Source organism: Panthera uncia, chromosome B4, assembly GCF_023721935.1.
Source record: "Panthera uncia isolate 11264 chromosome B4, Puncia_PCG_1.0, whole genome shotgun sequence".
In the NCBI taxonomy this organism is placed as follows: Eukaryota; Metazoa; Chordata; class Mammalia; order Carnivora; family Felidae; genus Panthera; species Panthera uncia.
Genome location: NC_064809.1, coordinates 57,485,028 through 57,512,306, shown reverse-complemented (window position 1 = coordinate 57,512,306; position 27,279 = coordinate 57,485,028). Strand labels below are relative to the sequence as shown.

At 35.1% G+C, this 27,279-nt stretch overlaps 1 protein-coding gene across 10 annotated transcripts in view; it reads left to right on the top strand.

The window, feature by feature from the left end:
- LMNTD1 (lamin tail domain containing 1) overlaps positions 1-27,279 on the top strand; it is a 448,355-nt gene that overhangs the window by 65,429 nt on the left and 355,647 nt on the right. The window contains exon 1 of one of the 10 annotated variants that reach the window (XM_049627195.1): positions 1,144-1,569. The exons of the other annotated variants lie outside the window; for them this stretch is intronic. The gene's annotated coding sequence lies outside the window, so the exon portion shown is untranslated. Of the gene's footprint in view, positions 1-1,143; positions 1,570-27,279 lie in introns of those variants that run through there. 10 annotated transcript variants of the gene reach the window in all.

Here is a 27,279-nt window from a genome sequence, read left to right as displayed (position 1 = left end):
CATATCACTTTTAATTTAATAACAACAGAGAATTAAACAGTTTCTGCTTCTTAGGACATTGCTAGTATTTCTCTTTCAATTTGTTTGTACTTGTCTCAACTTGTGCTCTCTTGGGTCCCAATACCAACTACATTTCCTATGTAAATGACAGCAAAAGGCCTCAGTCATTACTGCAGAAATGATTAAGAAAGAACTCCACATTTTGAGGCTTGTAAACCATAAAAAATACTACCATAGGAAATGATTCCCATTTCCTTGGAGAATTCAACAACATAGAAAGTTTGAACATAAAAGATTAGAAATCATCCTATCTCATTTTACTGAAGATGAATTTTTAACAGCACAGCAGAGTAATCTAATCTGCAAACATAAAATATGTCAGTACTATGAGTAGCTCTGATTCAAATGCATTTAGAGGCAAGAACCTAGACAGATAAATCTGCATAAACAGATTTGATGATTTTGAGGACAATACCTGGATGCAGTCCTTTGCATTAAGAAAGCAAATATTATTGCTGCTTTTGAATATTGCAAGCAAACTGGACAGGAATGAGCCAATCTTAAATCATGCCACTTATGTGAAGAAATTTTTTTAAAGGGTAGGCAGTAGCTGGAATTTTTTATTTAAGAGTTATCAATTTCGATGTTCAGGTTTGAATCAAGAAATATGGTCTTTAATTATAGGCAGCTACTGTTTTTCTTATAATAAACAAGGGGCTCATTTCCTTGTCATAAGAAAGAGAAATAAATACCAAATTGTTATATATGCAGCATGGGCTATAAATAGAATATTTTTCTAGTGCCATTAGGTCATTTGTAAGTTTTGAAATCCTTGCTTTAGAATTACCATTGTCATTAAAACCTTACTTCTCAGGAGTGCTGAAATGCATGTGCTTCTTATCTGTACTGGAGTAAATGCTGTCATGCAAACCAACAACTCAAGGATACAACAATGATAGGAAGTTAAATGTAAAATAAAACTGTGAAAAACATCAACATAATGAAAGCTTAATGTACAATATGGTAGAACTCTTTTAAAGGGAAAAATAAAAAGCTGTGATGAGTCAGAAAATTAGTGTCTCTAAGAGAGTAGAATTGATAAACAATCATGAAAACAATTTTTCACATCATGCATCCTACAGACCTGGAACTTTTATCTTAAAATGGTCATCCTTCTTAGAACAAAGATGGTAGTCAGGAAGATAAGTAGTGATCGGCACAATAGACCATAGATTTTATAATTACCACCATGCTTTTGTAAGCATATGTCATCTGAATATTTTAAAATCTATTATAATAAACATACTTGAGCCAGTCAAGCACAAACTTTCATACAATACACCCTTGCCTGTTATTTACTCATATAACTAATGCAGTAGACCATGCCCAGTTAAATGGAGAACATTCCCTTGTAACAGCACAGCTGCTGCCTGGGACAACCCACAACAAACCTGGCTGTAGCTGCCCCAGGAGTCCAAGCCTGAAAGAATGGTGATTTTACCTTGATATTCTGCTGAAACTTCCTGGAACCTATGAGGTTAAAATCTCAGAACATCTAGAAAGAAAACAGTAAGTACTGTTAAAACAATGCTGGAGAGGAGCTAATAAATTCTTCGGATTAACACCAAAGCCTGATGCAAATGAATTTAATCCCTTGATATTCAGGGAGAAATTAAAGCTAATGAATTAAATACGCAGGTCTTCTTTTGTTGCAATTCTCTTTTGCAAATATTGCAATAATCTTGCATTGTCAACATTATTGGAGAGCTACTTTCTAGCTATTTTGAACATATTTCCCTACCGAGCATCTGTTATGCTTAGCATTTTAAGTGCATTGATTAGTTCTCAAAATCCTGAACTTTTTCTTTCATAAAATTTTTATTTTAGGAAATAGACAAAAACATCTTGCATATATGTAAATGTCACTACCGATGTCTTTTAAAATAAACAATAAACTTAATTTTGCCATAGCTTATTTAAAGTTTTTTTTCCTGCTGTCTTAAAAAAGACATACTAACCATAGATTTTATAAGAAAGCAAAAAAGACTAGGAATTTTCAGACTTTTTCTCCAATATCAAAGTATTAGTAAGATGATAAGAAATAGGTTCTTATACTAAATATATCTGTTATTTTTATAGCCAAATGTTTCAACAAGATATTTCAAATCCTGAAATCATTCCCACTTATATGAAGTCAAAATATATATGTCTTAGGTCATTAATTCATTAATACTTTGGTGGATTATATTTAAGTAATTTGATGCATTACACTTACCATTGGTAGTAAGCAAAGGATTCAGAAAAGGACAAGCTAGTTGTTGTGAAGGGTTGTCCTGATGCAATATGGATTTATACTTAGGCTAGAGCCCTGCCTTTTAACTAGGGAGGGGGCATATTTTTGGTTTTGTAATGTAGCTTGAGGTGAAGGCAGACCATGTCCCTTTTCCACCACCAAGTTTTTATTTATTTTATTTTTATTTTTTATTTTTGGGAGAGAGAGAGAGCAGGGGAGGGTAGAGAGAGAGGGAAACAGAGGATCTGAAGCAGGCTCTGTGCAGACAGCAGAGAGCCTGATGTGGGGCTCCAACTCATGAACCGTGAGATCATGACCTGAGCCAAAGTTAGGTGTTTAACCAAGTGAGCCACCCGGCGCCCCTCTACCACCAAATTTTTAAAGAATTAGTATTTTAATGACAGCAGTTGTAGGACTGATTGAATTGTCAGGTTAAATTTCTTAATCTAGGTTCACAGGGACCAGCGATTATATTATTCAGAAAAGTCAGTGGGAAGCTGTAAGAAAAGATTTTTCCCTAGAGTGTGTAAATACTGTACCCAATAAAATATTCAAAGATATTTTAGCCAAGTTTCATTAGATACAGAATTCCTTAATTGGAATGCATGGTGCGGTGAGTGTTTTGTCTACCTACCGCATTGTGGATGGATGGGTTCATTTGGGTTTGTAAGAATTATCTGGAAGCCTCAATATATCAATACTAGCCTCTAGGTGAGAAACTACATTGCCTGGAATTATTTTATGTGCATCAGTGAGAACCGTATAAGGAAGCCTTTAAAAACCTAGGATGCTAACAATGGTTTCTTCTCCTCCCCACTCTTCTTTTTTCTTTTCCTTTCTTCTTCAGTTTTTAAAAGCATAAATCCTTCCCCAGGGCAATCAAGGGAATGGTAAGCAGTCTCCACCATTTGTAAACTTTTAAGTGCTTGGGGATGTTCTAAAAGGCCTGGTGTCAGAGTGCTCTGTGTGCTTTCCAAAAGATGAATTTCTCACCACACACTTTATGCGAGATGGTCCTGAACAATAGAATGATGACATCCTTCCCACCTCCTGCACCAGTGTGACACATTGTCTCACCTGGTTAACTAAAGACTAGAAAACACTTCCTTTAGAGCTGATAATTCAGTGCCCTAATCAGGGGGTTTTCCCAGGAGACAGAGTACTCAGGCAATGCTGAGTCTATTCACATGGCCTATATTCTCTGGCATTATTCAGTACAATCCTCAAGTGCTTAGTGTTAAAGAATTGGGCTGCTTTTCTTTTCAGTTACTTATATCAAGAATCATTTGACTAATCCAATATGGTTTGGGGAATAAAACTAGATTTAGAGAAATATCAAACCTCTATAGAATGTTTTATTAAATTCTTACCTCTCCTGGAAGAACTTAAGTCTTAATGAGTCATATTCTAAAAAGGAGAATAGCATTTAAAAAGGAAGCAGGAAACCAATTTTCCCAGTTTAAGAATACAAATGAAAAGGATTATTTTTTTTTCTTTGAGTGAGAAGTAAGGGCATTAGAGTTAATAAAATCAGTTTAGTTTATTTCAGTTCTTATCAGTTCAACAAATATTTACTGAGCATTCACAGGTACTAGCATCAAATGAGGTGCTGGGGATACCAAGATGAAGAAGATACTGTCTCTTTATTCAAGTAACTCTGGGTCTTACGGGTGAGACAGACACACAGATGGACACTTCCACAAATATGGTAAGGGCTGATTGAGTAGTTCTCAGGGTGCTCTGGAAACCCACAAGAAGGAATCTGAATTTAACCTAGGAATGGATGCTGTCAAATGGGGATAATGCCTGCACTGTGTTTATGGTATGAAAAGGAGGTTTCAGGCTAAAAAAAGTCTGAGGTGAGAAAGGGGAAAAGAAGAACTCTGGTTGGGGAGACTAGCAGGCAATTCAAGCAGAAGGGACAAGGTGAGAAAGATGGGAAGATACAGAATAGGATGTGCTAATTGGAGAACTATGATCAGCTGTGGACCATGAGCAACTACTATGAGGAGAAGGATAGTAGAGGGACAGATCCACTCAGAGTACTGAGGGCTAAGGCACTTGGACTTCAGTCTATAGGTATTGGAGAGAAATAGAGAGGGGCTGAGTGTTACAGACTGTGAAGGGTTTGAGATTTTAATCACTTTGCAAGCTAACAAGTTAGGCTGTTAGAGTTTCATAAATGCTTGGACACAAGACTCCTGGGTCAGAGACAAAGGATTTTGTTACTCATGACAGGGTGAGGTTCAAATTCATATGGTTTTCCTTCCATGGGGGCAACAGGAAGATGGGCCCAGGTGGATATTGTGCAACAGTGGTTTTGCATCACAGCCAAGAGACCCAAAGCTCAGAATTCCCCAATATTTTATAAGGAAGATGTATGCAAACTTGCCCAATCTTTCCCTGGGGGAAGAGATTATTTTTATTATACTGTGTACAGCAAAAAAATCTGTTCTCTCCTAGAGGGAGACACTATATTTTCTAAGGATGTTTGCCATACAAATATTCTTGAAAAGATAATCTGGAATAAAAGCTTTCAATGCCTCTGCTCACAAGATGTGCAAGAATGTTAGAGACCTGTGAAGAGTTTTCCACAACAGTATAACAATGAAATGTGTGTTTTAGATGTATCATTCTGGTAGTAGGTGAGTGATGGGGGTTGGGAGGTTGTTGCAATCATCCATGTGAGAGCCTAAGTTTGAGAGGTGGTAGGAATGAATTTGAGAAATATATAGGAAGAAAAAATAGGTAGCTTTTGCCTTCTGAGAGAGGGAATGATCTAAGATAGGAGCCAGCAAACTTCTTTAAATAAAGGGCCAAATAGCAAATATTTTAGGCTTTGTGGGCCATATGGCCTCTGCCTCACTCCACTGTGCCATTGTAGTAGAAGGGCAGCCATCAACACATATAAATGAATGGGTGTTGCTGTGTTCCAATAAAACTTTAGTTATGAAAATATGTACATGGAATGTAGTTTTCCGACACCAGGTCTAGAATAAAACTCTAGGTTTTTGTTTTCTTATGACTAAACAGACGGAAATGCTAATAATTGAGAGAAAAGATTTAGCCAATTTTGTTAGTGTGAGTTAGAGAGTGAGGAGATGTGGTTTTGAAGTTTTGAATTTAGGAAAGTAAGAAGTATCCAGGTATAGATGTTATTAAGCAGATGGATATAGGAATTTGAAGTTTAAGACAAGGTCAGTGTTAGAATGATTTAGAAGTTCTAAGCATATAGGTGGAAGTTAAAACCATGGAAGTGAACATCATCATTCAGTGAGAACATGAAGAGTAAGTAAAGAAATGGACCAAAGACAAAACCCTAGGGATCACCAATATTTAAGGGTCAGGCTTAAATTAGGAGGTACTCCAAAATTTCTTAAGATGTGACATCTTATTGGTGTGTACTTGTGTGTATGTGTGTGTGCATGTGTGTGTGTGTGTGTGTGTAAAGAAGGAATTAGAGAATGCATTTCAATGATAAAACAATCCTCCCCAAGACCTTCAATTCTGAAAACACCCCCAAATTGTGTCAGTCATTTATTCTTCATCAGAATAATAAAAAACTTCCAAGAAATTTCAGAGGCACACTTATACTTTTCTCTTTTCAATTTGTGATTTTGAGAGTAAAGTTAAAACTGAGAAGGACCTTGATGAGTCATAGTGAAATCCAAATTACTTCCATTAGAATACAGTTTTTCATTTCATCCAGTAAAGGCATACAGGTAGGTTTGTTCCAGTTTTCTCTTCTGAATAGAAGTACAACTGCAGTTATTAGTTATTCATTTATTTGGGCAGTCACTTAGCAAATATTTAATCAGTATCTACAATGTGCATAGTGAGGCACTGAGGAGGATAGAAACATGAACAAGACACAACCTGCCTGGGTTTAAACACAATAGCGACATCAAGTAGAATGTGATCAGTGGCTCAAGAAATGGCCACTAAAACCATAGCAACGTTATTGGTGTGTTTTCTCTGCTACTCTTTGTAATGTGTAGAAACTTCCAGAAAAAAACATGAACCCATACTTTTAAGTCATAGTGATCTATGGGTGCAGGAAGGGGAAACTGTAAATAAAACCACATGCTTGCACATTCTCTTCAGAAGAGTTTAGAGGGATGAAATTCATTCAATACTATTGCAATCTATTTGAGCTGTAAGAATAGTTTTCTTTGGTAGCTTGTTAAATATACTCACATTACAAGGGTAGAAAATACCTAATTAAAAAAAAAATTAAAAATCATGTGGTGAGATAATGATTGTGTTTACACACACACAGTGAGTTTGACTTTGGTTCAAACAACTATTTTTTAATCTATATGACAACAATTTAAAATTTTTAAACATATTTTTAAATTAAAAAATCTTTTGAAGTAGTTTAGGGTTATGTAAAATTCAAACAAACAAAAAGAAAGCATTTTTTTTTTCTTGCTTTAGCTCCAAAATGGAAGACTCTAATATTTAGTGGATAGGGTAAGTTATATTGGCACAGGAGTTTCCTATTGCATAATCATTGAAGAACAAGTCAAACCAATAATCAATTTCTTTATGTTACAGGCATATATCTATATTTGAATCCTGAACGAATTCATGTATTTTCGTTCTTGAATTACAACTGTTTGGATCAGATATAATGTCTTGTTTATACCAATGAAATTTGTTTGCTTTGAGTATATTCTTTGGTGGTTTGTTGTGAACTCTATGGAGAATCCTGTAGTTTTTAATCCTCAATTTTTATTTTAATTCAAATAATTGAAGAAGCCCTTAGATTATTAAAAGCTATTACATGTTCAGTAGGAGGGTCTTTGATTAATTCTTTTGAACATTCATTATGGAAATAGTGTTAAATCACCGCTGAGTTTAGGCACTATATTTTACACAGCATTTGCATCTGTAAATAATCGTGATTGTGAAAAATGCCTGTTTGTGTTCATGAAAGTAAATTTCCTTGATCCACTAGTTAGATAACATATCTGACAAGGCCTTTGGTGAGTGAGTTCTTTCAAGGATCAAGAGATGTTGGCTTGATGGGCTAGCCACTCACTGCCACCCGTCTCCATTATTTTGAAAGCCTACTTGGAAAATGAAGGCTAACTTCATAGCAGCAATAACCTGGTCCAGTATGATCAGAATCTTATATTTCTTGCCAACTCACATCTATCCCTTAAAGAAGAGGGTAAATTTGTGTCATCTTGAGTGGATCAGAATAAAAGAGGATTGTAAGTGAATAAAGATGTATTTGGAAGTTTCTCCCATCAGTTTTAGTACAAAGCTTAATGAACAGTATTACCTATACTCAGTTCTCACGTATATATGATCCTAATGTTGCCTCACAAGTGCTTTATATGTTGTAGTTTCTGCCCTTCCTCAGATCTTCTGTAGAAAGTATCATCTGAGTAAGTGCAAGTGCATCTTCATTATAACTCTAAGTTTGTTGCTGGAGTTAATTTTGCCTTCATTAGGCTGTGAGTTTGTCTGGGGAGGGACTGCTTCTACTGCTTCCTTTACAACTCTCCTGATAGCAAGACAGGTGCCTATGACTGGGACTTAGTAGGCATTACTGCTTGTTTGCCATCAAAATGTTAAGGTTTGTTATTAAGAAGCAAAGAGCCGAGATTTAAGGTTAGTTGGAAGCACAGGTTGAGGCCAAACGATAGAAGGGCTTATCTGCTAGGCATATTTGGACTTTATGATTTTTGGGGGGCAAGAGAGAGATGTAATAGTAGCTGTGCTAGAGGTGGCCTAAGCACTTGGGAGGCAGAGAGTGGGTAGTGGAGGTTAGGGGGTTGGACCAGGCAGTATGCAACTGTTGAAGTTTAGGCAAGAAGAATCAAAAGCCCTAAGTACAGATGACAAATATCACAGTGAAGGAAAACACTAATCGATGAAGTCTGAAGGAAGAGGTTAGATTCAGAGTGGGGAGACAATAATTGAGCAAAAAGAGAAAAAGAACGTTTTAGTTTTCTAGAAACATTAATGGAATTTCAGTTACTGAAATATTTTGACAAAAAGTTCATGTCTTTCTCAAAAAAGTGAATAAGTTCATTTTTCACTCCCTCCCTTCCCTCCCCACCTTCCTCCTTTCCCTCCTTCTTCTTTCCTTCCCTCCCCCTTCCTTCTTGCCTGCCTGCCTGCCCTCTTTCCCTCTCCTCTTTCTCCTCTTTCTTCTTCAACAAACACTGTCAACAAATCCTAAAGTTTATTACCTCTGGTTTCATTTATTTCACATTTCCCCTTTCCCTGGTGTCTTAGTTTGAATTTATTGATTTGAAATTGTCTTCTTTTGGACTATTCCTTCTGCAAAATACATTATGGAACTTAAAATTAGTGACCCAGAATTGTTTAAGAATTTCTTCCCTAGAGGTTTCTTTTTTCCCCTAAGATAAATATGCAGAATTTTACTAGATTTTTGAAGAGTTCATTTTGTTCCATGATTTCTCTGCACTTCCACCCCAGAGGTCAGGAAATGCTCTCAGGTTCTTCTGAGATAATGCCTCCTAAATAATGTGTAAGTCTCTATAAATGTGACCTGGAAAGGTATTGCTGGAGACAATTATGTGTTGCCTGCTTTCATTAGCATGGCCTGCCTACTCTTGTCAGACCCTTCTTCCCTGTTCTCTGTGTGTGTACATGTGTGTATGGTTTGATGAAAGTGGGGTCCAGGGATCCAAGAGGTAGGAGGCAAGTGAGGTGTCATTTATCAAAGTATTAGCACAGTGGGCAAAAGCACAGTGGGCAAAAGGACAGTGGTGCTAGAATCTAAGTTGAGTCACCAGGCCAAAGTCTTCATAAAGAGAAAGAGTTTGATAAGAAGCAAAAAACAGACAAACGAACAAAAAAAACCAGGGGTACCTGGGTTGCTCAATCCTGCTTAGAATTCTCTCTCTCCACCTCTCTCTGCCCCTCCCCCACTCATGCTTTTTCTCTCTCTCTCAAAATAAATTTACAAACTTTAAAAAAAGAAACAAGTGGGGGAAGGTGACATCAAGAGAGCAGAGCTTGAGAGGTTCTGGAACTGTAATGCAGATATTGAAGTCACTCTTTAGAAGGCACTAGTATCACTCAGCAAGGTGGCTAAGTTTACTTAAGGGATTGAAATGGGGTGGAATTACCTTTTCTGGTCCAAAATCGCCAAAGCTATGAAACTTAGGAAAAGCATCTCTCCAAAATACCTCATTTTTTTATTTGGAGAAAAGGGAGAGACAGGACTCCTTGTTTTATAGTCATTATAACTCACCAACTTACTTAAATCTTTAATCAACTTAATTCCAGAAAGGAGAGAATTGATTGAGCTGTATGATTTTCAGAGACAACATGTTCTTGGTAAATTGAAGATATACAGCTTTGTAGTGTAAATCTCAGTCTCTGGAATCAAGCAAACCTCGCTTTGAATCTTTGTTATTTATAAACTTTGTGAACTTGGACAAATTTCATAAACTCTGCAGGCCTCTATTTCATTATCTGTAAAAAGAAGGTAATAATAATAATACTGATCTCTTAGGATTTGGGAGATAATTTAATGAAATTATAAAGTGCCTGGAGTCATGTGAGACATAGAGTAAATGCTCAATAATGTTAGTTATTGTTACCATTATGATTACTTTCAATATAAATTTTTATTTTCTGATTACTTTGATACCTAATTACCTCAATTATATCTTTAGTATAAAGAATGAAATTGGATAAAAGATCATCTATATTCCCAAATAATTTCTTTTATTTCAATCTAACACTGGGTACAAATTGTTCAAATGAAAATAGTTGGAATTAAATACAATAGAGTAAATATTTTCTAAGTGGACCATTGTTGGATCTATTTCCGTACTCAAATGTCATGGAGATGGAAATGTTATTCTTAAACACATGTATTCAGTCCTATGTCTAAAATTTCAATATACTAGAGTCAGCTGTCTAATAAGTTAGCAACATTTTTTATTATTCACTAAATACAAATTACCTTAGCAGGTACTGTGTGAGAAATGAGAAAGAAATGCAAAATTGAGTTTTGGTCACAGAGCTCCTATTGCCAAGTTAAGGAAACAGAAGATAAATACACAGAAAAATAGAAGAAAATGTGTAAATGAATACTTTAATAGACAAATAAGTGAAAATAAGAAATTTAGAAAATAGGCACTGTATCCTTTACATATAGTTGGACATATATGGATAAATAATTTTACTTTCAGCTTTTTTCTTAATGTTAGCACATAATAATTTACCCATATCATTAAAATTTTTGTTCTTAATTGTTATTGACAGTTTAAACAACTTTGTTGAGATGTAGTTGACATACCACACAATTTGCCCATTTAAAGTAGATAATACAGTGTTTTTTAGTATATTCACAGTTGGAAAACCACCACCACAATAAATTTTAGGACATTTTCATCACCCCCAAAAGAAACTTCATACCCATAAGCAACCAGTCCATTCCTCCTATTTCTCCCCAACCCTTCTTCAGCTTTCCAGCCCTGGGAAACCATTAATCTACTTTCTGTTTCTTTAGATTTGCCTCTTCTGGATATTTAATATAAATGGAATTATAAAATGTGGGGCCTTTTATGACTGATTTCTTTTACTTACATGTTTTCAAAGCTCATTTATGTGTGGCATGTATCTGTACTTCATTTCTCTTAATTGTCAAATAATATTCCATTGTATGGAAATACCGTGCTTTATTTATTCATATATCAGTTCATGGGTATTTGGACTGTTTGTACTTTTTGGCTGTTATGACTATTGCTGCTTTGAACATTTGTGTGTAAGTTTTTGTGGAGATGTATGTTTTCATTTCTCTTGGGTATATACCTCAGAGTGAAATTGCTGGGTCATATGGTAACTATATATTTAACATTGTGAGGAGCTGCCAAACTCTTTTTCTAATTGATTGCATACCATTTTACATACTCTCCAACAATGTATGACGGTTCCAGTTTCTCTACATCCTTGCCAGTATTTGTTATTTTCTGTTCTTTAAAAAATTAATAAAATCATTCTGGGGAACTGGTTTTGATTTGCATTTCACTAAATACCAGTGATGTTGAACATTTTTTAATGTACTTATTGGCTCTTTGTATATCTTCTTTGAAGAAATATTTATTTGAATTCTTCACTTATTTTTTAATTGTGTTATTTATCTTATACTTTATCACACACACACATAGATATGTGTATATGGATATATATATATCCATATACACATGGATATATATATATACATCCATACACACACACACACATTTACATGTACATATGTGTATTCTGGATACAAGTTCTTTATTAGATATGTGATATGCTAATAGGTTCTCCAATTCTATAGATTGTCTTTTCACTTTCCTGATGGTATTATTCACAGCATAAAAGTTTTTAATTTTGATGAATTCCTATTTATTTATTTATTTTCTTTGATCAGTTGTGCTTTTGGTGTCATATCTTAAAAGCCTTTGCTTAACCAAAGGTCACAAATATTTACTCCTGTGTTTTCTTCTAAGAGTTATATAGTTTTAGTTCTTACATTAAGGTCTGTGATCCACTGTGGGTTAATTTCTGCATATAGTGTAGGGAAGAGGTGCAACTTCTTTTTTTTTTTTTTTTTTTGCATGTGATATCTGGTTGTTTGGTACCATTTGTTGAAAAGACTACTGTTCCCCTCCATTGAATTGTTTTGGCTAGCTTTTCAAAAAGCAATTGAGTATCATTTCTGTTTCATTGATCTATACACCTAGCTTTGTCAGTACCAACCATCTTGATTAAGGTAGCTTTGTAGTATGTTTTGAAATGAGGAAGTATGAATCCTCCAAGAACTTTGTTCTTTTTCAAGATTGTTTTGGCAGTGCTGGGTCCCTTGCATTTCCATACGAACTTTAAAATCAGTTTGTTAATTTCTGCAAAGAAAAAAATTCACCTAGGATTTTAATGGGAACTGCATTGAATTTATATATCTGTAAATACTTTTATTTCTTCCTCTTCAGTTTGGATTCCTTTATTTATTTATTTTTTCCTTCTTGACTAAGTGCCCTGTCTAGAATTTCCAGCACAATACTAAATAGAAGTGATGAGAGTGAATATTCTTCTCTTGTTCCTGATTTTAGGGGGAAAGCATTGTCTTGCACATTTAAGTAAGATTTTGGTTGTGGGTTTTTCTTAGATTAGTTTGAGGAAGTTCCCTTCTGTTCCTAGTTTGTTGCTTAAAAAAAAAAAAAAAAAAAGGTATGTCGGGCTCTGTGCTGACAGCTCAGAGCTTGCAGCCTGCTTTCGATTCTGTGTCTCCTTCTCTCTCTGCTCCTCCCCCATTCATGCTCTGTCTCTCAAAATTAAAGCTAAAAAAAAAATTTTTTTTAAAAAGGTGATAAAGTTTTGTCAGATGCTTTTTATGCGTCTATTGAGATGATAACATGGTTTTTTTCCTTTATTTTGCTAATATGTTTATATGTTGCTAGATTTGGCTTGTTTTGTTGGGGATTTTTTTTTGTCTATATTCATAAGAGATACTGGTTTCTAGTTTTCTTGTAATATTTTGGTCTACTTCTGGTAACAAGGTAATACTGGCCCCATAGAATGAGTTCTGACTATTCTTTTACATACATGCATTTTACACTTTTTTTTTAAACAAATCAATGTTCTCATTTTAGCTTCAATAGTCAACCACAATTTAGAAAAACCAATAAAAAAAGTCTATTATATTTATCACAGTTTTACTATTTAGTTGATCATCCTTCCCTCTTGATGTTTCAGGATTCCTTTTTTATTATTTACTTTCTGTTTCAGGAACTTTCTTTAGTCATTTTTTGAAGCAAGTCTGTTGGTAATAAATTCTTTTTGTTTTCCTTCTTCTTTCTAATATCTTGATTTCCTCTTCATTACTGAAGGATATTTTTGCTGGATATAAAATTCTAGGTCTACTGCTCTTTTCTTTCAGCACTTGGAAAATGTTATGCCACTTTCTACAGGCCTTAATAGTTTTGGTTGAGAAATTCCCTGTAATTTGCATTGTTTTTCCCTGATAGGTAAGGTGTCATTGTCTCTTGCTGCTGTAAAGAATTTTTTTATGTGTTTGGTTTTCAGAAGTTTGACTATGATGTGTCTTATTGTGGAATTCTTTGAGTTTCTATATGGAATTTGCTCAGTTTCTTGAAAATGTCTGTATTTCACCAAATGGGGGCGTTTTCAGCAGTTGTCTAAAAACTACTTTTTCAGCCCTCCCTCTTTCTCTTCTCCTTCTGAGACTTCAATGACATAAACGTTAGATCCTTACTTGCAGTCCCACAGTTCCCTGAGGCTCTGTTCATTTTTCTTTTCAGTCTGTTTCTCAAATTGGTTTATTTCCATTATGCTGTCTTCAAGTGTGCTGTTTATTTTCTCTGTGTTCTCCATTCTTCTGTCGAACTTATCTACTGAGTTTTTCTTTTCATTTTTTAGTTATTGTATTTTTCAGTTCTAAAATTTCCATTTAGTTCTAATTGATATCAAAATTTTTTTCTATTGTTTTCATTTGTTTCAAGCATGTTCAGCTTGTTGAAGTATTTTTATGATGGCTGCCATAAAATCCTTGTCAGGTAATTCCAACATCTGTTTCCTCAGTGTTGGGCATCTGTTGTTTGTTTTCTGATTCAAGTTGAGATTTTCCTTCTTCTTGGTATGACAAGTGACTTTTGATTATTTCCTAGACATTTAGAGCATTTTTAAAGTTTATTTATTTATTTTGAGAGAGAGAGAGAGCAGAGAGAGGGCATTTATTTTGAGAGAGATGGAGAGAAAGAGAGAATCCCAAGCAGGCTTCACACTACCAGTGTGCGTAGTCCAATGCAGGGCTCAAACCCATGAACCATGAGATCATGACCTGACCAAAACCAAGAGTCAGAGACTTAACTGACTGAGCCACCCAGGCTCCCCTAGAGTATTATGTTTTGAGAATCTGGGTCTTACTTAATTCTGCTGGCTCAGAAGACTTTATCTGACACCATTCCAGAGGAGAAGAGGGTGGGAAGCTACTCCCTTACTTGCAGGTAATTGTGGAAGTCTAGATACTCCACCTGGTCTCTGTTGATACCCAGAAGGGCTGAGGGAGAGTCTTATGACTGATAGGTAGTCAAAGGAGTCAGCCTTCCCACTAGGCTACCAGTGGCATCACCCTGGCCTGAGGGAAAGGGGTGTCTCATTACTATTCCCTACTTGGTGTCTCCACTGACACTGCTGTGGTAGAGGGGTGCCTTGTTACCAGAAAGTAGGAGTATCAGTCTACATGGCCTCCACTGGGCTATGTGGACCACCACCCCCACTTAGTGGTATTGGTAGAGGCCAGGTAGGAAGCAGTAACAAACCACCCCTCTCCCTCAGGACTAGATGGATCGAGAAGGGGTGGTTATTATCTAAAAGTTTTCTATCTCACTAGTCTATTCTTTTCCTAGTACTTTGGTTAGAGAGAAGTGGCTCTTCCTTGGGCCTCTTTGTTTGCTTGTGCCTATTGGTACTTATAGGTTACTATTTCCCCAGCAAAAGGAAAACCCAGGTAACTCACTGCCATGTCTTTTTCAGGTCCTGAGACAGTTTACTTTTTCTCTAGTCTTTCAAAGTCTTTTTAGGTTTTTTTAGATAAAATGTCTAGAATTTTAGTTGTACTTCTTTTATACCTATCTTTGAGCCATAATTCATAACTAGTGAATATATAAGTTGATTCTAACTTTTGGTATTATATTTACTCTTCAGTGAATATCTTTATGACTAAAACCTTAGGGTAAGTGGGAAGGAAACACTGACCTGAACAATGTGAATATATTTAAGATTTTTGACATATTTTGCCAAATTTTCAGAAAGAACATACCCACATGTACTTTCATCAGCAGTGTGTAAAATTACTCACTTCAGAAGATTATCCTATCCAATTGGGCTTTATATTTTTCCCCAATTTCATAAGTGCATGTTGGTATGAGAGCTAAATTTTTATGATGGTTTTGAAAGATATGAAAGATTGCCATCATTTATTATAAAATAATTCACCAAAGAAAAGTTATAAGAATAATAACATCACCTTTTGAATGCTTAAAAGTGCCACGCACTCTGCTGAACATTTAATATTTTATTCTCATAATAACTTATGAGATGACTATTACAATCTCCATTTTTATGAGATTTAGAGAATAGAGGTAATTTGCTTAGGTCACATAATTATTAAGTGGTAGAATTGAAATGTAATCCAGTTTTCCAGTTTCCTCTAGCTCCAAAACCCTTGCATGGATTCATTGTGGGCAGCAATAGTGAGCTGATTTGTCTAAATGATTAACAGCTTCCTTAATTGTCATAAATGAAGGACAGAATTAGAACATTAGAACATTAGAAAGGAATTTCTCAGTATCAACAGATGACATACAGGAAAAACTATTCAATCAGTGATTCCAATTTCACTGTACAACTATGAATAATTGGTATTGGAGAAAACCATTCAAAGATGTCAAATTTTTCCCTTAATTGCAGACTATTAAAAACCTTCAAATCAATACCTAGTTTAAAAATATATGAATGATTTCTTTCATACAAACTGCATTCTAGAAATAATGATCAAAGCTGGCAGAAAATTTATTTCACACAAACTACATTCTAGAAATAATGATCAAATCTGCCAGAAAACTAGTGGAGTTCTAGCAAACTGGGATTTGGGTGGGATTGGCTGTGACCAAGCTTTATTACCCTAAGAGATTAGGAAAAAGATCTTTTACTTTTTAAAATTTTTCACTCAAGTCTTTTAAGGATGGACCATGATTTCCATTAGAGCTCCTTCTATGATGAAAATGCTTTGAAATCCTCAGCGGAATGAGACGGCTGTATATTGCCTTTCCAGTCTCATCTCATATAACAATGACAACTTGAATCTGAGCCAAGGGAATTATAACAATTGCATAGAGTCAGATAGCAGGGAAACCAAGTTTTATTCCTCACACCTGGACTGTCATTAGTGAACCCCTATGGAGAGTCTCAAGAGTATGAAGAATGTCATAAATTAGTGTAGGTGACCTGTATACAAAATGGACAGAGGTGTGGAGTTACTATAAAAGGAATATTTATCTAATAATTTAGATGTCTTATTTGAGAATATGTTGGTACATATGTATATATAGATAAATTGGCCAAACCTGAAAGCTTCAGTTCAGCTAATTTACCACAGTTTATTAAGTTGATCCTAAATAGGGAAAAATCATTTATTTCCAGTTGCTGTTCTATGGTATTTTTTGAGCAGACCAGATATGCCCTTTTTGTCACCTGTTAATTAAAAGGTGTGGAGGGGTGCCTGGGTGGCTCAGTCGGTTAAGCAGCCGACTTCGGCTCAGGTCATAATCTCCTGGTCCATGAGTTTGAGCCCCACGTTGGGCTCTGTGCTGACAGCTCGGAGCCTGGAGCCTGCTTTCAATTCTGTGTCTCCCTCTCTCTCTGCCCCTCCCCCATTCATACTCTCTCTCTGCCTTTCAAAAATTAATAAATGTTAAAAAAAATTTTAAAAAAGAAAAAATAAAAGGTGTGGAAATGATGAGGCCTCATTAGACATAAATCAAGTTATAATGAAAATGCTGAGATCTAATTTTAATGCCTGTTAGTTGTAATGAGATTTTGATAAAACACAAATGCTATTTAAAGGATGAATATCATATTATTAATCAGAATTCCTGGTACTGTTAATTTCTATTTTTATATTTAATTTTTGTTAATTAATTAACACTGCATTTATTCAGAGAAAAGATAATACCCCCCCCCCCATTAAGTGGCTTTTTCATACAAACTAAAAAGAAAAACTAACCCTAATAACCACCTGTGGCAAATAGCATGTATTCACATGAGAAAGTGTTTCAGGGAAATCTTTTGCCTATAGAATATTGAATAGAATGATTATATATGCATATAATACATATATATGTAAAATAATATACATATTATGATATACATATATATAAATTGCTTGTTCTCTGTACCTTTGGAAACCATTAAACATTTTCTCGAGGTACAGAAGCCTGTTATCTCCGTTTCTTCATAAATTATTGAGAAAAAATATATGAGTAACATTTCAGGTGTCATCTCCATGCTAGGATGACAGACAATGCAATCCATTTTGACCTCGGGATGAAAGTTAACTCAACCTTGATGAAATTTGTTGAAGATAAAATTAGGAAATGTAGTCAAAGTATGAAAAATGCAAAAGAATCTGATTAAGTTTTGCTTCCTTTAAAGAGATGAGATTTTATATGTAAGAGCTAGAGTAATTTATATTCAATACATATTTATTTGTTGTACTCAAAGTTGTAAATAAAATATTTGTTATTGAAAAAATAATGTAAAATTTGGAGAAATGATATATACAATTAAAATAATTCACAACATATTTAGTTGGTAGACCATACCTGTCTATAGTTTATAATACTTATGTATGGCTTTGCGTGTGTGTATACATATATATGTATGTATGTATATATATATATACATATAATTTTTATGTTGGAAGATAAGAAATTTTGAAAGTAGGCTTCGAGTTACATGTATTTTAACTACTTTTGGAGAAAAAAAAATTGATGGGTATAGCTTTGAAATTGACACATTTGTTTTTTATCCTATTGGGAAACTAGGTGAAATACTGGGAGAAAATATTTACAGCTTATATATTACATTTAATATAAAAGAATATGTGCAAAGTAGTAACAGAAAAAGAAACTCATTGAAAAATTGGAAAAAAAATATGAAAATGAAAAAATAATTTAACTTCTATTGTAATCAGTGAAACTTAAATTCAGATAGGAATGAGATACGATATTTTGCCCATTGAATTGGCAAAAAAAAATGTATAATATCCAGAGTTGGTTGTTAAGGGTATGGGAACATAGGTGTTGTTGACGGGAGTAGCAAATGGCATAGCTTTTTAGAAAAAAATTTACAGTATATAAAAATTGTAAATGTATACTATCCGTTAACATCATAATTTGACTTAAAGAACTTATCCAAATATACATACACATGCACAAAGATATATGTATGTGGATGTTCACTGCAGCCTTATTCATAAAAAAAAGGGTGATTTCTTAATGTTAATTTATAGGGTGATGATGGCAAAAATCATGGTTTTGTACACTACTATCAATTCATTAATCAGGTAGCTTTATATTAGGGTACCACATAATTCATTGTTCACACTTGGCTACTTTTGATGGTGAAAGAGGACACTATCAACAATTAATCTGAGAAAATAGAATAAATCTATACATACAATTGCTGAATTCAGTATGTACTGATGTGGAAAAAAGTTCAAAACATACTGCTATATAAAGAAAACACTTTACAAAAAAATTATGTGTATTTGTGTGTGTGTGTGTGTGTGTGTGTGCGCGTGTATCTTCCAAAACTAAAGCTCTGGGTGTGTATATTTATGTAAATGCATAGGAAAAGGATAGAAAAATATGTACCAAACCACTAATATTTGTTACTTCTGGGGAGGAGGATAGAATTGGGGAGAAGAATGAAGGCAAACTTATCCTTTTAATTCTATGTCTATATTAATTGATTTTTCATACAATGAACAATCATTTATGTATTATAAGATCAAATAGCAATAGGGGCGCCTGGGTGGCGCAGTCGGTTAAGCGTCCGACTTCAGCCAGGTCACGATCTCGCGCTCCGTGAGTTCGAGCCCCACGTCAGGCTCTGGGCCGATGGCTCGGAGCCTGGAGCCTGTTTCCGATTCTGTGTCTCCCTCTCTCTCTCTGCCCCTCCCCTGTTCATGCTCTGTCTCTCTCTGTCCCAAAAATAAAAAATAAAAAACGTTGAAAAAAAAAAAAAAAAAAAGATCAAATAGCAATAAAAACCTTCCAAAAATTAAGACCACTTAAAAAGAACCTTTGAATGCATCACCCAATAATTTAGTTTTGTTAATTGTGATGATTGCTTCAGCTGATATGGTCACCTTCAAGTGAGGACCCTAAGATGTCTAAACACAAAGCTGAGGGCAGTGTAATTAGTCTCAACAAAAAGCTTTCTCAGTGGTAATGAACAATGAGAATTTTGTTGTTACTATTTAGTAACAACTATTAACAAATAATAGAAAGCTGTGGTTATGAATAATCAAGCACAGCTGCTATATTATGCTAAAGAATTTAATATAGCTCTATAGTCATTAACTGTCAGGTGAAGACTGATTATAAATTTATTATGAACCAGGTTCAATTTATGGTGTCTTATATAAAGTTCTGTGTTCATGGAAACAGTTTAGACAATAAATGACTTTGCTAGTAGTCTCCTGATGGAAAATACAATAACTAACTAACTGCAGGATTCTTTCCATGGTCATGATTTTGCTGTTCAATCCATTAGATCTTTGGAAGAAACACCATGATTGACAGTCATGCTGAACCAGAATTTTATTCATTTGGTTTCTACCAGTGTTCTAGGCCCCAGAGATACAGAAAACACTAAACATCCCTGCTCTCTTGGAATTACTTTCTAGTTGTGGGAGAGTAGGAGATAGATATTAAACAAGATAAGTAGAATATAAAGGTTATTAGTTTATAATAAGTGTTATGGAAAAATTAAAATTGGCCAAAGAATGCTAAGTTAGAGAGATATTTTATTTATTTTTTTTTTAATTTTTTAACGTTTATTTATTTTTGAGACAGAGAAAGACAGAGCATGAACAGGGGAGGGGCAGAGAGAGAGGGAGACACAGAATCTGAAACGGGCTCCAGGCTCTGAGCTGTCAGCACAGAGCCCGACGTGGGGCTTGAACTCACGGATCTGAGATCATGACCTGAGCCGAAGTCAGACACTTAACCAACTGAGCCACCCAGGTGCCCCTTATTTTTTTAAAAAATGTGATAAGGTTTCTTAAATTCTACATATGAGTGAAGTCATATGATATTTGTCTTTCTCTGACTTACTTCGCTTAGCATAATACACTCTAGTTCTATCCACGTTGTTGAAATGGCAAGATTTCATTCTTTTTGACTGCTGAGTAGTATTCTAGTGTGTGTGTGTGTGTGTGTGTGTGTGTGTGTGTGTGTGTGTATAACATTTTCTTTATCCATTCATCAGTCAATGGACATTTGAGCTCCTTCCATAATTGGCTATTGTTGAAACACAACGGATGAACATAGGCGAAGGGGAGGGAAAATAAGATAAAAACAGAGAGGGAGAAACCATAAGACTCTCTTAAATACAGAGAACAAACTGAGGGTTGCTGGAGGGAGATGGGTGGGGGGTGGGCTAAATGAGTGATGGGCCTTAAAGAGCACTTGTTGGGATGAGCACTGGGTGTCATATGTAAATGATGAATTACTGGGTTCTAATCCTGAAACCAAGATGACATTGTATGTTAACTAACTTGTCTTTAAATTAAAAAAAAATAAAATTAAAATAAAAATTTTTAAAAAGCCCTCTTAACAAAAAGTGATACGGTAAGGAAAAGACATGAAGGAGGTGAGGGAGCAAGCCAGGAGGATAACTGGGAAACAAGAGGAGCAAGCATGCTTTCCGACTTTGAGGAACAGCAAGAAGTCTGACATGGGCACCCCAGAATGAGGGAGGGGAAAGAGTAGTAGGACTTGAAGAACTGAAGTAAGGGAGTCACATATCTGTTCTTGTAGGGCCTTATTGGTTAGTAAAAAGTCAGTAAAAGGACTGACTCTTACTCAGAGCAAGATGGAAAGACATTGAAGAATTTTACTAGGAGTGAGATGATTAACTTACATTCTAACAGGATCGCTCTTCAACCTCTTCTACCAACTGCTTTCATCCATTTAAGAAGCCAGCTCACTAGGGTTCTGACTGATTATTAAATTCTTTTAGAGCATGTACTTCCAGGTAGGAGTTGGTAAAATGTGTGTTTAAAAATGTACTTATGTTTAGATCTTAATCTCAAATGACTACAAATGAAAACAACATTAGGCAATTTTTATCCAGTCCATGGAACGAGAAAGTCACAGCTTTCATTCACATATTCTACATATTGTGTAGAAATTGAGAGAGAGAAAATTTCTTCATCTCCTTTTTTTTCCATCTCCATTGTCCCAGCCCTATCTTAGGACAACATCATTTCTTCACTGGATGATTGTGGTCCTCCTCCCAACTGGTTAGAGTTCTTTGAACTAAACTTCTCTTCTGTCAATACCATAGTTGAGATGTCATTTCTTTTCTAGAGCACTACAACAGCTTCCCCTAAACTGTGTTTCTGGCTAAATTCTCATTCTGCCTTCAGTTATATTTTTAATTGGGTTATCAGAGAACCTTTTCCTATTATGGAAATGCTATTCTAACTAAGTGTTTCAGTGTCTACGTAGAGGGTGCAGGTTAAAGTCAAACTCCTTAGGATGGCATAGAAGGTTAGTGATCTTATCTAGTCCTGCCTACCTCTATCTTGTCTGCTGACCTCATCTCACAGTATCTATGTTCATCTTTAAAGACCTACTTACTTCTTGGATGTACTGTGGTTTCTTTCGTTTCCATGCTACTTTGCACATGCTATCTCCTTGGTTCACTTTTAGTTGTCATTCAAGATTCAGTCCATGCTGCTACCTATTTTGGGAAGTAAGAGCTATCTGCCTTTTCCACATGCAATACGGTACATTTGTCAATTATCATAACTGTTGATTTACTCTATAGGTTTATAAACTATTTGAGAGGAGAGTCTAAATTTTATATCTTTGTGTTTCCAATACTTAACATATAGCAGGTAATAAATAATTGATCTCTGAAGGAGATGAAGAGAGTACAATGAAGAACAAAGTAAGGAGAGAAGATTGGTATGTAATATAAACATGATCTCTGTCCTGGATAGTAAAGAGAAATGGAATAGAGATGCCAATAATTGACTGAGATTATGTGAGGCAAAATAAACTTGGCCAGAGTTTATTAGCCACTTAAAAAATGAGTATGTTGAAGCAGAACTTGAAAGTTATGGTTTGTTTTACTATTATTGTCACGAGTGTTTGAAATAAAGACTTTTACAACACATACACAAATCTGTTAGATCTACATATCTATATGTTTTTTCCCTTAATATTCCAAAGAATATAAAGACATCATGGTGGCTTCTTCATAGCTTGGACTAGAGGAATAATTGATCATCTAATAGCTGTTGCTACAATGATTCAAGATCTTTTACTTCCCCTGGGATTCCATTGTACACTTGCAAAGGAGACATGGGAAAGTACTTTTTGTGGTAAAGTCTGTGACAGTTATGGAGATGGGCATAGATTTTTTTAAATGCATTTATTTAATTTAACAAATATTTGACCACCCACATGGACCAGGAGCTGACCTAGGTATTGGATACAATTTTAAATTAAACAAACTTGCAGCCCTCATGTAACTTGATTTAGAATGTCTTCAGTTTCCAGAGTGCCTGGGTGGCTCAGTCGGTTGAGCATTCCAACTCTTGATTTCGGCTTGAGGTCATGATCTCACACTTTGTGAGTTCAAGCCCTACATCGGGTTCTGTGCTGACAGTGCGGATCCTGTTTTGGATTCTCTCTCTCCCCTCTCTCTGCCCCTCCCCTGCTCTCTCTCTCTCTCTCAAAATAAATAAATAAATAAACTTAAACAATTTTTAAAGCTTATATTAAAAAAAATAATGCATTCAGTTTCCATTCTATAAATGACCATGGGGACATGGGAGTAGAAATGATGTTGGACCAAAAGATTCAACAGATCTAGTTTGTTCTTGAAAATGGCAGGAAAGTGAAAGAAATTTGAAAGTTTAGTTTTCTGTCACATCCCTGGAAAATTTCCTGTAGAGCCTGAACTGAATGAAATGAAAATTCATTCAGCCCAGTTTCTCCTCTGTGGATATGCTTCTCTCATGAAACAGACCTATTTACTTTCAACACAATATTTCATAATTCTGCTTTGCCTGAATTCCTTCTCTCATAGATGGTTTTTCTGTGTTGGAATTTTCAGAAACTCTTGCTTTTTTTTATCTTTATGAATTAACCCACTTTATAGTTGTTATAAAATATTTGAAAGGATAGTGATACTACTCCCAACCAATACAGTGACATATTGAGGATATATTAAATCTCCTTCATTTATATTGAATTCATTAAGAAACTTAAAATGCTAAATAACCAGTAACTTTTGCAACCAAATTACAGGGCTAATTGAATTATCTGGTAATAGCAGTAAGGAATCATTTGTCACATTTGGCCCATTAGTTCTTTGACATTCATAAATATCTAAAAGTAGCCAGTTGCTAGGGCATCACAATAGCAGCAATTGGAAGTTATAGATCATGTGTTAAATAGTAAATGGGTACAAAGATTTGGTCAATTCAGGTATCTGAAGTGACTTACTGATTTTTTAAAAGGTTTATTTTTACTTATTGTGTGTGTGTGTGTGTGTGTGTGTGTGTGTGAGAGAGAGAGAGAGAGAGAGAGAGAGAGAGAGAGTGTGACCAAGTGGGGGAGGGGCAGAGAGAGAGGGAGACAGAATCCCAAGCAGTCTCTATGCTGTCAGCACAGAGCCCGATTCAGGGCTTGAACTCAGAAACCATGAGATCATGACCTGAGCCGAAATTATGAGTTGGACGCTTAACTGACTGAGCCACCCAGGCACCCCGAATGACTTACTGATTTTAGTCTTTGTCTAATCATCAGGGAGGATCTCGTATGATATTGCCAAAAAAGGTTGAAAAGAATGATTCAGAACTAGGGTCATAAATAGCAAAGTGTGCGGGAGCTGGTGTCCTTGGCCCTAAGGTCAACATTGTATTGTTTATGACATATTTTTTCTACTGCTATTTTATCTTACTCTTTATATTGTTTTTTATATTTTAAAAATTTTAATTCCAATATAGCTGACATACAGTATTCTATTAGTTTCAGGTATACAATATGGTGATTTCACTATTCCATACATAACCCAGTGCTCATCACAACAAGTGCACTTATTAATCTTCATCACCTATTTCACCTACTCCCCCACCTGCCTCCCCTCTGGTAACCATCAGTTTGTTCTCTATACTTAAGAGTATGTTTCTTGGTTTGTTTCTCTCTCTCTCTCTTTTTTTTTCCTTTGCTCATTTATTTCTTAAACTCCATATATGAGTGAAATCATATGGTATTTGTCTTTCTGTGACTTATTTTGCTTAACCTTATACTCTCTAGCTCAGTCCACGTCAAATGGCAAGATTTAATTCATTTTTATGAATTCATTTTTATGAATAATGTTTTATTATATTATTTATTATATTATTATATTTATACAAATTACATATATTTCACCTTTTCTTTATGCAACTATCTATCAATGGACACTTGGGCTGCTTCCATATCTTAGCTATAATAAATAATGCAGCTCTAAACATAGGGTGCATGTATCCCTTTGAATAAGTGTCTTTGTATTCTTTGGGTAAATACCCAGTAGTGCAATTGCTGGATTGTAGGGTAGTTCTATTTTTAACGTTTTGAGGAATCTTCATATCATTTCCCCTTGGCTGCACCAGTTTGCATTCCCACCAACAGTGCATGAGGATTCCTTTTCTCCTCATCCTCACCAACACTTGTTTCTTGTGTTTTTGATTTTTGCCATTTTGACAGGCGTGAGGTTATATCTCATTGTAGTTCTAATTTGCATTTCCCTGATGATGAGTGATGTTGACATCTTTTCTTGTGTTCGTTGGCCATCTGTATGTCTTCTATGGAGAAATGTCTATTCATGTCTTCTGCCTATTTTTAATTGGATTATTTGGTTTTCTGGGTGTTGAGTTTTAGAAGTTCTTTATAGATTTTTGGATACTAACCATTTATTAGATATGTCATATGCAAATATCTTCTCCCATTCCGTATGTTGCCTTTTAGTTTTATTGACTGTTTGCTGTGTAGAAGTTTATTTTTTTATTTTTTTTATTTTGAGATAGACTTAATAGTTTATTTTTTGCTTTTATTTCCCTTGCCTCAGGAGACATATTTAAATATCCATATCTATGACCAATGTTAGTTAGAGACATTACTTCTGGTGTTCTCTTCGAGAATTTGTATGGTTTTGGTCTCATGGTTAGGTTGTTAATCCATTTTGAGTTTATTTTTGTATTTGTATAATAAAGTGGTCCAGGGGCACTTGGGTGGCTCAGTCAGTTGAATGTCTGACTCTTGATTTCAGTTCAGGTCATGATCTTAGGGTTGTGGGATGGAGCCCCACATCAGGCTCTGTGCTGAGCATGGAGCCTGCTTAAGATTCTTTTTCTCTCTCCCTCTGCCCCTCTCCCCCACTCACACTCATTCTCTCTCAAAAAAAAAGGAAAAAAGAAAGTTGTCCAGTTTCATTCTTTTGCATGTTGCTTTTCAGTTTACCAACACCATTTGTTGAAGATTGTCTTTTCTTTCCTGCCATAGTGAAAATTGCCTATGTAATTGTGGTTTTATTTCTGGGTTTTCTATTGATTACTGATTCAGTCTGCTTACTGATAATCAGTCTGTTCAAATTTTCTATTTCTTTCTGCTTCAGTATTGGTAGGTTATATTTCTGGGAATACATCCATTTCTTCTAGGTTGTTCGATTTGTTGGCATATAGTTTTTCATAATATTATTTTATAATTATTTGTATTTCTGTGATGTTGGTATTTGTCCTCTTCCATTTGTGATTTTGTTTCATTTCTTTCTCTCTCTATTTTTTTGAAATAAATCTTGCTAGAAGTTTATCAATTTTGTTTATCTTTTCAAAGAACCAGCTCCTGATTTCATTGATATGTTCTATTGTTTGTTTTTTTAGTTTCTATACCTTATTTATGCTCTAATCTTTATTATTTTCTTTCTTCTACTGACTTTAGGCTTCATTTGTTGTTCTTTTTCTAGTTCCTTCAAATGTAAGGTTAGGTTGTTTATTTGAGATTTTCCTTGCCTCCCGGGGTAGGCCTGTATTGCTACAAACTTCTCTTGCAGAACTGCTATTGCTGCATCCCAAAAGGTTTGGACCATTGTGTTTTCATTTTCATTTGTTTCCATGTAATTTTTAATTTCCTCTTTTATTTTCTGGTTGACTAATTGATCGTTTATTAGCATGTTATTTAACCTCCATGTATTTGTGGTCTTTCCAGATACTTTCTTGTGATTGACTTCTAGTTTCACAGCATTTTGGTCAGAAAAGATACATGGTATGACTTAGATCTTCTTATATTTGTTGAAGCTTCTTTTGTGACCTAGTATGTGATCTATTCTGTAGAATGTCCCATGTGCACTTGAAAAGAATGTTGTTTTTTAGGATGGAATGTTCTGAATATATCTGTTAAATCTATCTCATCCACTGTGTCAAAGGCACTGTTTCCTTGTTGGTTTTCTGTTTGGATGATGTGTTCATCGATGTACATAAGGTGTTAAAGTCTCCTACTATTACTATATTAATATTGACTAGTTCCCTTATGTTTGTTATTAAGTGTTTTATGTATTTGGGTGCTCCTATGTTGGATGCATAAATATTTACAATTGTTATATCTTCTTGTTGGATTGTACTCTTTATTATGATATAGTGTCCATCTTTGTCTTCTGTTACCGTCTGTGTTTTAAAGTCTATTTTGTCTGAGATAAGTATTGCTACTCTGACTTCCTTTTGACATTCATTTGTATGATAAGTGTTTCTCTATCCCCTCACTTTCAATCTGCAGGAGTCTTTTGGTCCGAAATGAGTCTCTTGTAGGCACCATATGTATGTGTCTTGTTTTTAATCCATTCTGTGTCTGTATGTCTTTTGATTGGAGGAGCATTTAGTGTATTTACCTTCAAAGTAATTATTAAAAAAGTTTTTTTTAGTGTTTATTTATTTTTGAGAGAGAGAGACAGAGCACGAGTAGGGGAGGGACAGAGAGAGAGAAAGAGAGAGAGAGAGAGAGAGAAACAGAATCTGAAGCAGGCTCCATGTTCTGAGCTGTCAGCACAGAGCCTGACATGGGGCTCGAACCCATGAATCACAAGATCATGACCTGAGCCAAAGTCGGGTGCTTAACCAACATAGCCAACCACGTGCCCCCAAAGCA